Here is a 12,401-nt window from a genome sequence, read left to right as displayed (position 1 = left end):
CTGCACCTCCTTTAGCCCTCACCAGTACCATTAACACCCCCTTAGTCCTTCTGTTCATGACATCTTTGTCAATGTCTCCTTTGCCCCCACCTTTTGCTGGCCTTCTATCCAGCTTCAGCTGCTCCACCACGCTTCCCCCCCCCTTAAATGGTATACAGTTCATCACATTTTTACTTCTCTTTAGCTCTGAAGAAGAGTCAAAATGGCTCAAAATGTTAACTCTGTTTTTCTCTCCACAGATGCTGTTAGACCTGCTGATTTTTCCAGCATTTTCTGTTTTTGTTTCAGATTTCCAGCACCGCAGTATTTTGCTTTTATAAGAGTAAGGATGTTATACAGGGCATTGGTGAGACCGCACCTCGAATACTGTGTGCAGTTTTGGTCTCCTTATTTAAGGAAGGATGTAAATGCATTGGAGGCGGTTCAAAAGAGGTCTACTAGACTGATAACTGGAATGAGTGGGTTTGTCTTATGACGACAGACTGGGCTTGTTTCCACTGCAGCTCCACTGGAGCTTAGAAGAGTGAGGGGACAAGCAAGGTACAGATAGCTCTGGTGGGGGTGGGGTGAAGGAATCGAAAAAGGCTAAAAGGTAGAGATAAAACAATGGATGGAAATACTTTTAAAAATAATGGAAATAGGTAGGAAAAGAAAACTCTATATAAATTATTGGAAAAAAAAGGGGGGGGATCGGAAAGGGGGTGGGGATGGAGGAGAGAGTTCATGATCTAAAATTGTTGAACTCAATATTCAGTCTGGAAGGCTGTAAAGTGCCTAGTCGGATGATGAGGTGCTGTTCCTCCGGTTTCCGTTGAATTTCACTGGAACAATGCAAAAGGCCAAGGACAGACATGTGGGCATGAGAGCAGGGCGGAGTGTTGAAATGGCAAGCGACAGGGAGGTCTGGGTAATGCCTGCGGACAGACCAAATGTGTTATGCAAAGTGGTCACCCAGTCTTCGTTTGGTCTCTCCAATGTAGAGGAAACCGCATTGGGAGCAATGAATACAGTAGGCTAAATTGAGAGAAGTGCAAGTGAAATGCTGCTTCACTTGAAAGGACTGTTTGGGCCCTTGGACGGTGAGGAGAGGGTAAGTAAAGGGGCAGGTGTTGCAACTTCTGTGGTTGCACGGGAAGGTGCTGTGGGAGGGGGTTGAGGTGTAGGGGGTGATGGAGGGGTGGACCAGGGTGTCACGGAGGGAACGATCCCCACGGAATGCCACGGGGGGGGGGGGGGGGTGTGGGTGTGTGTGTGTGTGTGTGTGTGTGTGGGGGTGTGGGTGTGTGTGTGTGAAGGGAAGATGTGTTTGGTGGTGGCATCATGCTGGAGTTGGTGGAAACAGCGGAGGATGATCCTTTGAATGCGGAGGCTGGTGGGGTGATAAGTGAGGACAGGGGGGACCCTATCATGTTTCTGGGAGGGAAAGGAAGGTGTGAGGGCGGATGCGCGGGAGATGGGCCAGACACGGTTGAGGGCCCTGTCAACCACCATGGTGGAAAACCTCTGTTAAGGAAGAAGGAAGACATGTCAGAGGAACTGTTTTTGAAAGTGGCATCATCAGAACAGATGCGATGGAGGCGAAGGAACTGAGAGAAAGGCATGGAGTCCTTACAGGAAGCAGGGTGTGAGGAGTTGTAGTCAAGGTAGCTGTGGGAGTCGGTAGGCTTGTAATGGATATTGGTGGACAGTCTATTACCAGAAATTGAGACAGAGAAGTCAAGGAAGGGAAGGGAAGTGTCAGAGATGGACCATGTGAAAATGATGGAGGGGTGGAAACTGAAAGCAAAATTATTAAATTTTTCCAGGTCCAGACGAGAGCATGAAACAGCATGGAAGTAATCATTGATGTGCCGGAGAAAGAGTTGTGGGAGGGGGCTGGAGTAGGACTGGAACAAGGAATGTTCCACATACCCCATAAAGAGACAGGCATAGCTGGGGCCCATGCGGGTACCCATAGCCACACCTTTTATTTGGAGGAAGTGAGAGGAGTTGAAGGAGAAATTGTTCAGTGTGAGAACAAGTTCAGCCATACAGAGGAGAGTAGTGGTGGATGGGGATTGTTCGGGCCTCTGTTCGAGGAAGAAGCTAAGGGCCATCAAACCATCCCGGTGGGGGATGGAGGTGTAGAGGGATTGGACGTCCATGGTGAAGAGGAGGCGGTTGGGGCCAGGGAACTGGAAATTGTTGATATGATGTAGGGTGTCAGAGGAATCACAGATGTAGGTGGGAAAGGACTGGACAAGGGGAGAGAGAATGGAGTCAAGATAACAAGAAATGAGTTCCGTGGGGCAGGAACAGGTTGACACAATCGGTCTGCCGGGAGTCCTGTCTTTTGCTTTTTTATGAAAGATAAGCTTGGTTTGGCCTGTTTATTGTCAGGCAAACATCCATGACTTTATTTCAAAGTGTATATATAACTCTAAAAATGTTACTTAGGGATCTTTGGCTGAATTTTCACATTTATTTCTATCCTTTAAAGGTTTGCTTTTAATTCTCCTCTTGTTCTATATTTCTTGTCTTTTGTGAAAGGTGAAATCATTAGTATGCAGCCAAATGAAGCACTTCCTTCACAACACTAAAAAACACAATTACAGCAATAACAGGGATGCCCTTTCGGATCCTTTGATTAATCTGTCATAACATAAATCTCTTCCATTGGTCCAATCACTTTGGGATTACATCCCATACAACACACCAACATGGGCATTAGACTGAAAAGAATAACACTGTTAAACTTGACTGTGCCATTGACACCTGTGCAAATCATTGTTATTATGTTATCAGTAAGTAACTGTCATATTGTGAAACAAAGAAAACATTTTACAATACTAAAACCTAAAAAGCAGGAAACAAATCCACTGCCATTCTACCACTCAGTTATAACATATAACAGTTGCATCTGGTGGACTTAATTTCAATTTGTTGGTAGAACAATCACCGTCTCAATTAACTGACAGATAAAAACATCTGATAAGCTTAGAACCAGCTCCTGCTCCTTTTTCTCACCATATATATGTGGGTTGATTGTGATAATTATACCTGTATGTTTCAACCTATCTCCTGACTGAAAGTGCTTGCTGAGCAGCAGCACCTGGGCCAATACTCTCCCTGTTGTACCCACCACTCTAGAAGGCTCAAACAGTCTGGACAAAGGTAGCACGCTCTATTTGTTATGCTTTTAAATAAATGGGTTTCTTTACCAGATACTTGCAAGTGTTTTGATAGGTAATCTTCCTTAGACCATTTTAGTGCCGGATGCTAGAGTTGTTAAGGAAACACGCAAACTCCGATAAGCATACACTTTGCAGGAGATCCGATTTTCAAATAAAATTGAGAACAGGAAGTTACTCATCAAATGAAATTCAAATATAGCATCCAAAGCTGTATCCCAATGTGAATAACAATGAATGTGTCCTATTACAAGACAACTAGCACATAAAACAATTTTAAAGAGCCACTTAGTTCAGTTTTCATAACTATACCCACGTAAGGACTTCCAAGTTTATTGTTCTTCAATATCATCCCCACATCCCCATCTCAAAGAGATCAGAGGTAATGAAGATATGAGACGGATAGAGATGTCCAGTCAGTCCCAGGTTCAATCCTAGAGTTATGCTGAGTTACCTGACCTCATCTAGACCAGAGGCCTGATTACAAATGAACACAAAGCAACCTGGGTTAGAGTGCAGAAATTTGTCCTATGTTGCCACCCATTACACAATAATGTCCACAGGTAGTACGTATATTGGGCAATAGGCAGAGTCAAGATCTGGCAGGAGTGTGAATCTTTCACAGCCTTCCTGCACAAAAGGCCAAGTTTCCGGTATGAAGAAGGGACCTATTGGACAACTGACATCAATGGAACCACACCCTACAAGGGAGTTAACACGTTGAGCAAAGATAGAGAAAATCAGAAAAGGAAAGGAAGTCAGGGTCTTATGAATGGCTTCGGACCACTGATCCTTTTTAAAATTACTTAAATTTTATAACACATTTAACATAGTGAAGCGTGCCTAAGTGCCTAACAAGGGGAATATCAATAAAAACACTAAGCCAAAGAAGAGCTCACATATGACAAAAAAAAACTTGATCAAAGAGAAAGACAGCATACAGCAATTTCCACAACCACTGGATATCTCAAAACACTTTACAGCCAATAGAGCAGTTTTTGAAGTGTATTCTCTGTTCTAATGTAGGAAACCCAGCAGCCAATTTGTGCACAGTAAACTCCCACAAACAGCAATGTGATAATGACCAGATGTTTTTGTGATGTTGATTGAGGGGTAAATATTGACCATAACACCAGGAATATCTCCACTGCTCTTCTTCAAAATAGTGCCATGGGATCTTTTGCATCCACCAGAGAAGGCAGACAGGGCATCGGTTTAATGCCTCATCAAAGAGATGAGGCAATGCAGCACTCCCTCAGTAATGCGATGGCTTGTCAGTCTTCATTGCCAAGCCCTGGTGTGGGACTTGAAATCTAAACCGTGGGACTCAGAGGTGAGCATGCTACCAACAGAGCCACAGCTTACACTATAGGAGGCAGGTTTTAAGGAGCATCTTAAAAGGGGAGAGGTAGCAAGGAAGAGAGGTTAGGACCTTGGCAGTTTTTTTAAAAATAAGTTGTCTTCAGAAGGGGAAACAACAACTTCACCTGGTCTAATTCTTTGAATGCAGCTCTGCAGATTTCATTGAGCTGTTGTGCTTGCAGCAAAACATTAATATGTAATTTGAAAAGATTATTGCCACTGCTAATGTTGCCACTAATATCTAAGCAAGTTTGTTCCACTACAGATCAAATTGCAGAAAAGGGTCTGATGAAGGGTCATCAACCTGAAAAGTTAACTCTTTCTCTCTCCACAGATGCTGCCAGACCTGCTGAGTATTACAGTATTTTCAATTTTTAATTTCAGATTGCCAGCATTCACAGTATTTTGATTTTGCTTAAAAGATTTACCAGTTTAAAAAAATAATTGCCAATGCTGCAATACAACATGAGGCGGAAAGTTACAGGCAAATGAGATTATACAAGTAAAATATAAGAGGCCGCTAAACTCCTGACCTCATTACAGCCTATACCCAAACATGGATTAAAGAACTGAACTCAAAAGGGGAGGTGAGAGTGACTGCCCTTGACATCAAGGAAGCATTTGACCAAGTGAGGAATCAAGGAGCCTGAGCAAAACAGAAGTCAATGGGAATCAGGGGAAAAACTCTCCACTTGTTGGAGTCATACCGAGCACAAGGAAGATGGTTGTGGTTGTTCAAGGTCAACCATCTCAGTCCTGGGACATCACTGCAGGAGTTCTTCAGGGTAATGATCTAGGCCCAACCATCTTCAGCTGCTTCATCAATGACCTTCCCTCCATCATAAGGTCAGGAATCAAGGTGTTCACTGATGATTGCACAATATTCAGCACCATTCACAACTCCTCAGATACTGAAGCAGTCCATGTCCAAATGGACAATAAGGCCTGGACAACATTCAGGCTTGGGCTGATAAGTGGTACAAGTGCCAGACAATGACCATCTCCAAAAAGATTGAATCCAACCATCTCCCCATGACAATCAATGGCATTAACATCACTGTGTCCCCCCCCCCCCCCCCCCCCCCCCAACTATCAACATCCTGGAGGTTACCATTGATCAGAATCTGAACTGGACCAGCCATATAAATACTGTGGCTGCAAGAGCAGGTCAGAGACTGGGAATTATGCAATGGGTAACTCCCCTCCTGAATCCCCAAAGCCTGTCCACCATCTACAAGGCACAAGTTAGGAGTGTGATGGAATACTCTCCACTTACTGGATGAGTGCAATTCCAGCTACGCTCAGGAAGCTTGAAACAATCCAGGATAAATCAGCCTGCTTGACTGGCACTCCATCCACCACCTTAAACTTCCATCTATCACCAACATACAGTGGCAGCAGTGCATACCATCTACAAGGTGCACTGCAGCAACTCACCAAGGCTCCTTCGACAGCACCTTCCAAACCCGCAACCTCTACCATCTAGAACAAGGGCAGCTGACACATGGGAACACCACCAACTGCAAGTTCCCCTCCAAGCCACACACCTTCCTGACTTGGAAATATATTGCCGTTCCTGCACTGTCACTGGGTCAAAATCCTGGAATTCCCTTCCTAACAGCACTGTGGGTGTACCTACACCACAGGGAATGCTGCAGTTCAAGAAGGCAGCTCACCACAGCCTTCTCAAGAGCAATTAGAGAGGGGCAATAAATGCTGGCCTAGCCAGCGATGCCCACATCCTGTAAAAGCATACATTAAAAAAAAACTTGATAAGTGTCTCACGCAAAGTTCTAATTTTGGCTGTTACAGTAGTTATTTCTGTAACTATCTGACCGACAATTTTACCATCCCAACCCGGAAAAGTAATACACGCAATTGAATGCACTACTTTTCAGAAAACTATTAACCTTGGTTGTGGTGCATTTATGTGCATTTAATATCAAAGCTAAACAAGCAATGTACACGTCCAAAAATGTAATTCGATCACCAGCGAGCGGGGTGGCAAAAGAAAATATAAGCAAGAGATGCATTAAAAATGCTCCCAATTTCTTTCAGGGGGCTCAACCCTGCAAAGACAGTAGTGTGCCTATACCTCTGCTCTGGGCTGCTTGCATCCTCATCTGGCTACGTCCTCCCCACCCAGGGATCCCGTTTAGATAAACTGCCTCAGCCACTCACCATCTTTTTATCTGCTCCAATAACTCGCCGGGAAGTTAGCAGCAGTCAGCTGGCACAGTCTGTCAGATCCGCTCCTGCTAAACACCCACGACAGATCGAAGCCTTCGAGCAAAATCCCGGACACTCCACAATTCTCCTCAGTTACTGGGCTTTCCGGATTAAGGGGAGGAGGGGAGGGGGTGTGGAGAACAAAAAGGAAACGTCGAAGTCAAAAAATAAACAAACTTTTCTTCTTAAAAGCACTCATTTCTAACCTTGGTAAAAATTAGAAACAAAACACATTCTTTGCTTATTGACGGGGGGTGGGGGGGGGAGAGAGAAATTTCTTCCATAAAAGGTTCCGATTATTCACGGGCTACTTCAACAGAAAGGTTAACGAGTAAACAAATGAGCATCCGCCAACTAAATGTCACAAATAAATCCAAAGAGAAAATAAAACAAACACAAAATGAGGGATCCTCAATGTGACAACATCCAGCCGCCGCTCGCGCTTCCCCCCCCCCCCCCCCCCCCAACTGCGCCGCGCGCATACGCACCCCATTGGCTCAGGCCCCGCGCGCGTCACAGCAGCGCCCCAACCATTGGCCGCCCTGGCCGCAGAGCTGCCCTCCGATTGGTCGCCGGCGGGTCTGCGCTGTAAACAAATGGTTACAGTGCGGCCCCCGAATGGATACAAAGGAAGCGCGCGCCGGCCCAGGGCATCCTCAGGGCAAAGGGAGCAACTCAGAGCAGAGGGAGCAGCCCAGAGCCAAGGGAGCAAACCAGGGCAAAGGGAGCAGCCCAGAGCAAAGGGAGTAATCCAGGGCAAAGGAAGCAACCCAGGGCAAAACACACGGGGGGAGTATCAGAGGAGGATTGAAAACTGAGATGTGGACAGCTAGCATAAATGCAACCAGCCGGATAAAGCGGGGATTAAAGCGGAGCTGGGGTAGGGATGGAACACAGAGTCAGCATATTGCACAAGCGAAAGAACAGGTTCAGTCACGGGACCATGAATAAAGTTATGGCAAAGATACTTGGAACTGTTCAGGTCATAGTCCTGAACAGTTAAAATTCAGTCATTAAAGTAAGGGGTAAAAATAGGTGCACACAAGTGTGGGTGTCCCATCACCGTCAGGGCAATGGAATGGATACTGTATAGTAAGAATGTAGTCGGGATATGATGCCACACTGCAAGTAGGAGAGAAAGAAAGACAACGGAAACAGAATCTGATGCGGTGTCGTCTGCATAAGGGGAAGAAATAATGAAACGGAGACAATTCGTGGGGGTGGGAGGGGACAGCAAAACATAAAGGACATTAGTACAGCAACGAAATCCTGGAGAAAATATTAACTGTTAATAAATGGGCATATCCCCCGAGAAAACCTTTCACAAGAGTTCCCCCATCATTGGGCAGAAGAATTCAAATTTAGAATCGTCACAGCACAGCTAAGCAGCCACTTAGCCCATCCTGCCCATGCAGGTTCTCCTACGAACTGCCACTCCCCCGCCCTTTCCCTACATCCCTCCTTTTCAGATATTTAGAAAAAAAATTACAGTATAGGAGACCAACAGGAGGCGGCAAATTCCCTGAAACTATAACCTACAATTTCGATCATTTGTCCAGGCCCTTTCCCCATTATCCCCTGCTCTACCTCCACTGTGAAAAGTCGAAAACATGGGCTTGGCAAATGGCCATCATATATTCCATTTTGTTCCATTATGATGGACATTAATTTTTATCCTCAGCATCTCAGATTCATTTTTTTAAGAGTCTGCGGTTATGATTCCTTTAGCACCTCTTCCACTGTACAAGAGGATTGTGTCCTTAATTTCTTAAACCTCTCCAACTCCTGTGCAACATAGTTTCCTGAAAATCTGCTTAAGTTCATTGTGTTCCCAAAGCAACAAAAACATTTTACAACTTCGATTCTACTGCTTCAGTTGTAAGGCATTTACAGTGCAGACTCTCTGCCCAATCCTCTATTTATCCCCATCAACATATCATCCTATTCCTTTGCCCATGTGCTTATCTATTTTCCCCTTGAATGCATCTATCCTACTTGCCTTAACTGCTTACTCCTTGGGGCAGAGTTCCTCATTTTAACCAATCTGGGTCCAGAAGTTTCTCCTGAATTCCCAATTGGATTTATTAGTGATCATCTTATGTTTCTGGTTCTGGTTTCTCTTGCAAGTGGAAATATAATTTCACTGTCTACTCTATCAAACCCTTTAAAAAACCTTGAGGAGCTCCAGTATTAGGTCATCCTTCTGTCGTGTCTAAAGAAAAAAGCCTTAGCCTGTACAATCTCTCCTGATGGGTATAATCTCAGTTCTGATACTGTTTTGGTAAATCTTTCCACCTTCCCTTGTGCCTTTCATATCCATTTTATATTATGGAGACAAGAACTATTTGTAATATTCCAAGTGTAATCTAACCAAAGTCTATTTTAATTTAACATAAATTCAGTTTTTTAATCCTATTCCCCTAGAAATGTGTTTGATTTCTGTATGGCCTTATTAAATGTTGTTACTTTTAGTGATGTGAGAATTGAGATGGGTGGAATAAGGTGAGATGCTTAAAGTGCACCAGAGGAGTAGAAGCACAGACCAAGGTATTATTTGGTGACAAGAACCACGCCACCACCAGAGTCTGGGCAGAGCAAGTGGTAGAAAGTTTAGCCCAAATGGAGAGGCTTTATTTAGTGTTGTCACCCCTCGGTCAGATTTCCAACAAGGTCATAAAATCAATGCAATCGTCCACAATGAGCTTCTGGATGATAAGGGGCTTGTTAACAAACGGTCAGGCATTCTGGAGGGAGATGCAGAAGGACGGTGAATCATAGGCAGAGTCCATAGGGTCAATACTGGGAGGAGTGAATTGAACAGGAAAGAGATTTGTCAAGATTATTCCCCAGCAAGCACACTGCATGGGAAAGTCAATGAGGGTAGGATGCAGTTGTTGCTCATAAGCAGGAAGTGGCAAGTGTCTCAATGGACTCTTTGAAGAGGGCAAGCCTGGGACAGCATCAAGAATGTAGGAAAGTCAAGAAGCACAAAAAGTTGGAGTAAGGATTTGGGAGGACAGAGTACCCGAGAAGGAAGAAATGAATGATGGCAGAAGCGAGGAGTCTAGGAGGGGTAATGTTTAAAAAAAAGTGAAAACAAAATGAAAGTAGAAGTGATAGGCTCAGGTCCAAAGTGGCAGCTAAAATACGCACACTAATGGACATAGAAAACTCAAGCCAGGTTATGTAGAAATTATTGAGATACATGTATCCAGATATTAAATGGTAGCAAACAGCAAGTTACAATGATTTGGAATTGTTAAAAAAATTTGTTCATAGGATGCAGGTATCACTGGCTAGACCAGCATTTATTGCCCATTCCTAATTGCCCTCGAGGTAGCTGTAGTGAGCCACTTTATTGAACCACTACAGTCCATGTGTTGCAGGTACACCCTCAGTGCTGTTAGGAAGGGAGTTCCAGGATTTTGACCAGCGACAGTGAAGGGACGTGCATTACTTGGAGAACTTGCTGGTAGTGTTCCCATGCATTTGCTGCCCTTGTCCTTCTAGGTCATGAGTTGGAAGGTGCTGTCTATTGAGCCTTGGTAAGCTGCAGTGCATCTTATAGATGGTACTGCAGTGCTTCTTATAGGTGGCGTCAGTGGTGAAGGGAATGAATGTTGGAACGCACCACCTGAAAAGCTAGTGGATCCATTTTCAATTGTCCTGTCCTAAAAGCACCATGGGTGTACCTACCCCAGAAGGACTGCAGCGGTTCAAGGTGGCAGCTCACCAACACCTTCTCAAGGACAATTAGGGATGAGTAACAAAATGCTGGCCTTGCCAGCATTTACATCCCATGAAAAAACATGAAAGAAATTAAATAGGAAATTGTAATAGGGAAACATACACTTGTAAAGGAGAACCTTGCAGTGTATAAGAGAATGAAAATAACTGAATAGTTCTCTCAAATAGCCAAAATAAGATAAATAGCCTCCTGTGCTTTGATTCTACATATAAAGTAAATAAAGTGGGCTTCTTCTCAAAATAGGTCAGTGAAGTATGGTGTAAGAGCTTTGCAGACAAAACTATAAAACAAACCAGAAACTTTGAAAGAGCTTCTCTATGAACTCTGGGATCATAAAACTAATACTGATCAACTGCTCATCAAAGCAATTTTTTTTTGCTATGTTTAAAGCAAAGGAGATTTGCTGTAGGTGTGAACCAAGGGTGCAGCCACTCACAAAATCTTCAATTATAACAAAATGGGAAAAAATTGACAGCATGCAATTTTCTTAAAAGGAGCAATGTGGCAGGTAACTTAGCCCTTAATAATGATGGGTATATCCTTGCATGCAGAGTTTGAATGGAGAAGAAATCCCACCCATGATGTCATTCTTTACAAAACTTCTCCCTAGACCAAAGATCAAAAATAAACATACCTGAAAACTAAATGCACACATTAAAATTTTAAAACTACCATTGGAAGTATCATCTTCATTCCGCCAGCTCCATAACTTTGAGTTTCTCCAATCCTTTGCACTCTGTGGCATCTGCTACCTGTTTCAGTGACTAGATCCTAATGTAAGGGCTTGTCTAGTTTACTAGTATAATATTTTAATTACTGTTAACTGTAATCTTTTACTTTCCCACAAAAAAAGTGATAATTATAAACTTCAAATGCTAAGGACATAATGACACAGATACACAACATTCATATAGTAGTTGAAATTTTAAATAATTCTTTTAATTCTTGAATATATCCAACACAACCTTTTATTTACACATTAATGCCTATTAAGCAAAAATGGCTGGGCAGAAAGCATTGTTTATTATCTATTAAACAATAATTATAGTAAACAGCATTTTTGTTTGATGAAAAAAATCCCATTAGATTGCACAGGGTTTTGAAAGTGGTTTATGGTGGATCCCAACAAACGACCTGCTTGAATTTAAATTAAAAATGGTCAAACAACATTGTTTGCTATACAAAAACAGAAATACCTGGAAAAACTCAGCAGGTCTAGCAGCATCAGCAGAGAAGAGAACAGTTGACGTTTCGAGTCCTCATGACTCTTCAACAGAACTAAGTAAAAATAGGAAAGGGGTGAAATATAAGCTCGTTTAAGGAGGGGAGGGGGTTATTAGGACAAGCAGTCAGTAATAGGTGGAGATAACCAAAAGATGTCACAGACAAAAGAACAAAGAGGTGTTGAAGGTGGTGATATTATCTAAGGAATGTTCTAATTAAGAGTAGAGAGCAGGACAGGCAAGTTACAGATAGCTCTAATGGGGGTTGGGTGAAATAATACTAAAAGGGCATAAAAGTAGAAATAAACAATGGGTGGAAATACCTTTAAAATAATGGAAATAGGTGGGAAAAGAAAAATCTATATAAATTATTGGAAAAAACAAAAAGGAGGGGGAAGAAACAAAGGGGGTGGGGATGGAGGAGAGAGTTCAAGATCTAAAATTGTTGAACTCAATATTCAGTCCGGAAGGCCTGAAGTGCCTATTCGGAAGATGAGGTGTTGTTCCTCCAGTTTGCCTTGAGCTTCACTGGAACAATGCAGCAGGCCAAGGACAGACATGTGGGCATGAGAGCAGGGTGGAGTGTTGAAATGGCAAGCGACAGGGAGGTCTGGGTAATGCTTGCGGACAGACCGAAGGTGTTCTGCAAAGCGGTCACCCAGTCTGCGT

The 12,401-nt window shown here is 43.4% G+C and overlaps 1 protein-coding gene across 3 annotated transcripts in view; it reads right to left on the bottom strand.

Moving 5' to 3' along the window:
- Positions 1-7,213, bottom strand: part of LOC121271108 (transcription factor Dp-2-like) — a 219,169-nt gene extending 211,956 nt beyond the window's left edge. For all 3 annotated transcript variants that reach the window (XM_041176869.1, XM_041176876.1, XM_041176889.1), the window contains exon 1: positions 6,714-7,213. The gene's annotated coding sequence lies outside the window, so the exon portion shown is untranslated. The remainder of the gene's footprint in view (positions 1-6,713) is intronic.
- Between the last annotated feature and the right edge of the window lie 5,188 nt (positions 7,214-12,401).

This window comes from Carcharodon carcharias, chromosome 2 (assembly GCF_017639515.1).
Source record: "Carcharodon carcharias isolate sCarCar2 chromosome 2, sCarCar2.pri, whole genome shotgun sequence".
NCBI classification, from domain to species: domain Eukaryota; kingdom Metazoa; phylum Chordata; class Chondrichthyes; order Lamniformes; family Lamnidae; genus Carcharodon; species Carcharodon carcharias.
The sequence above is the reverse complement of the archived record's forward strand: the minus strand, read 5'-3'. Positions and strand labels throughout refer to the sequence as shown.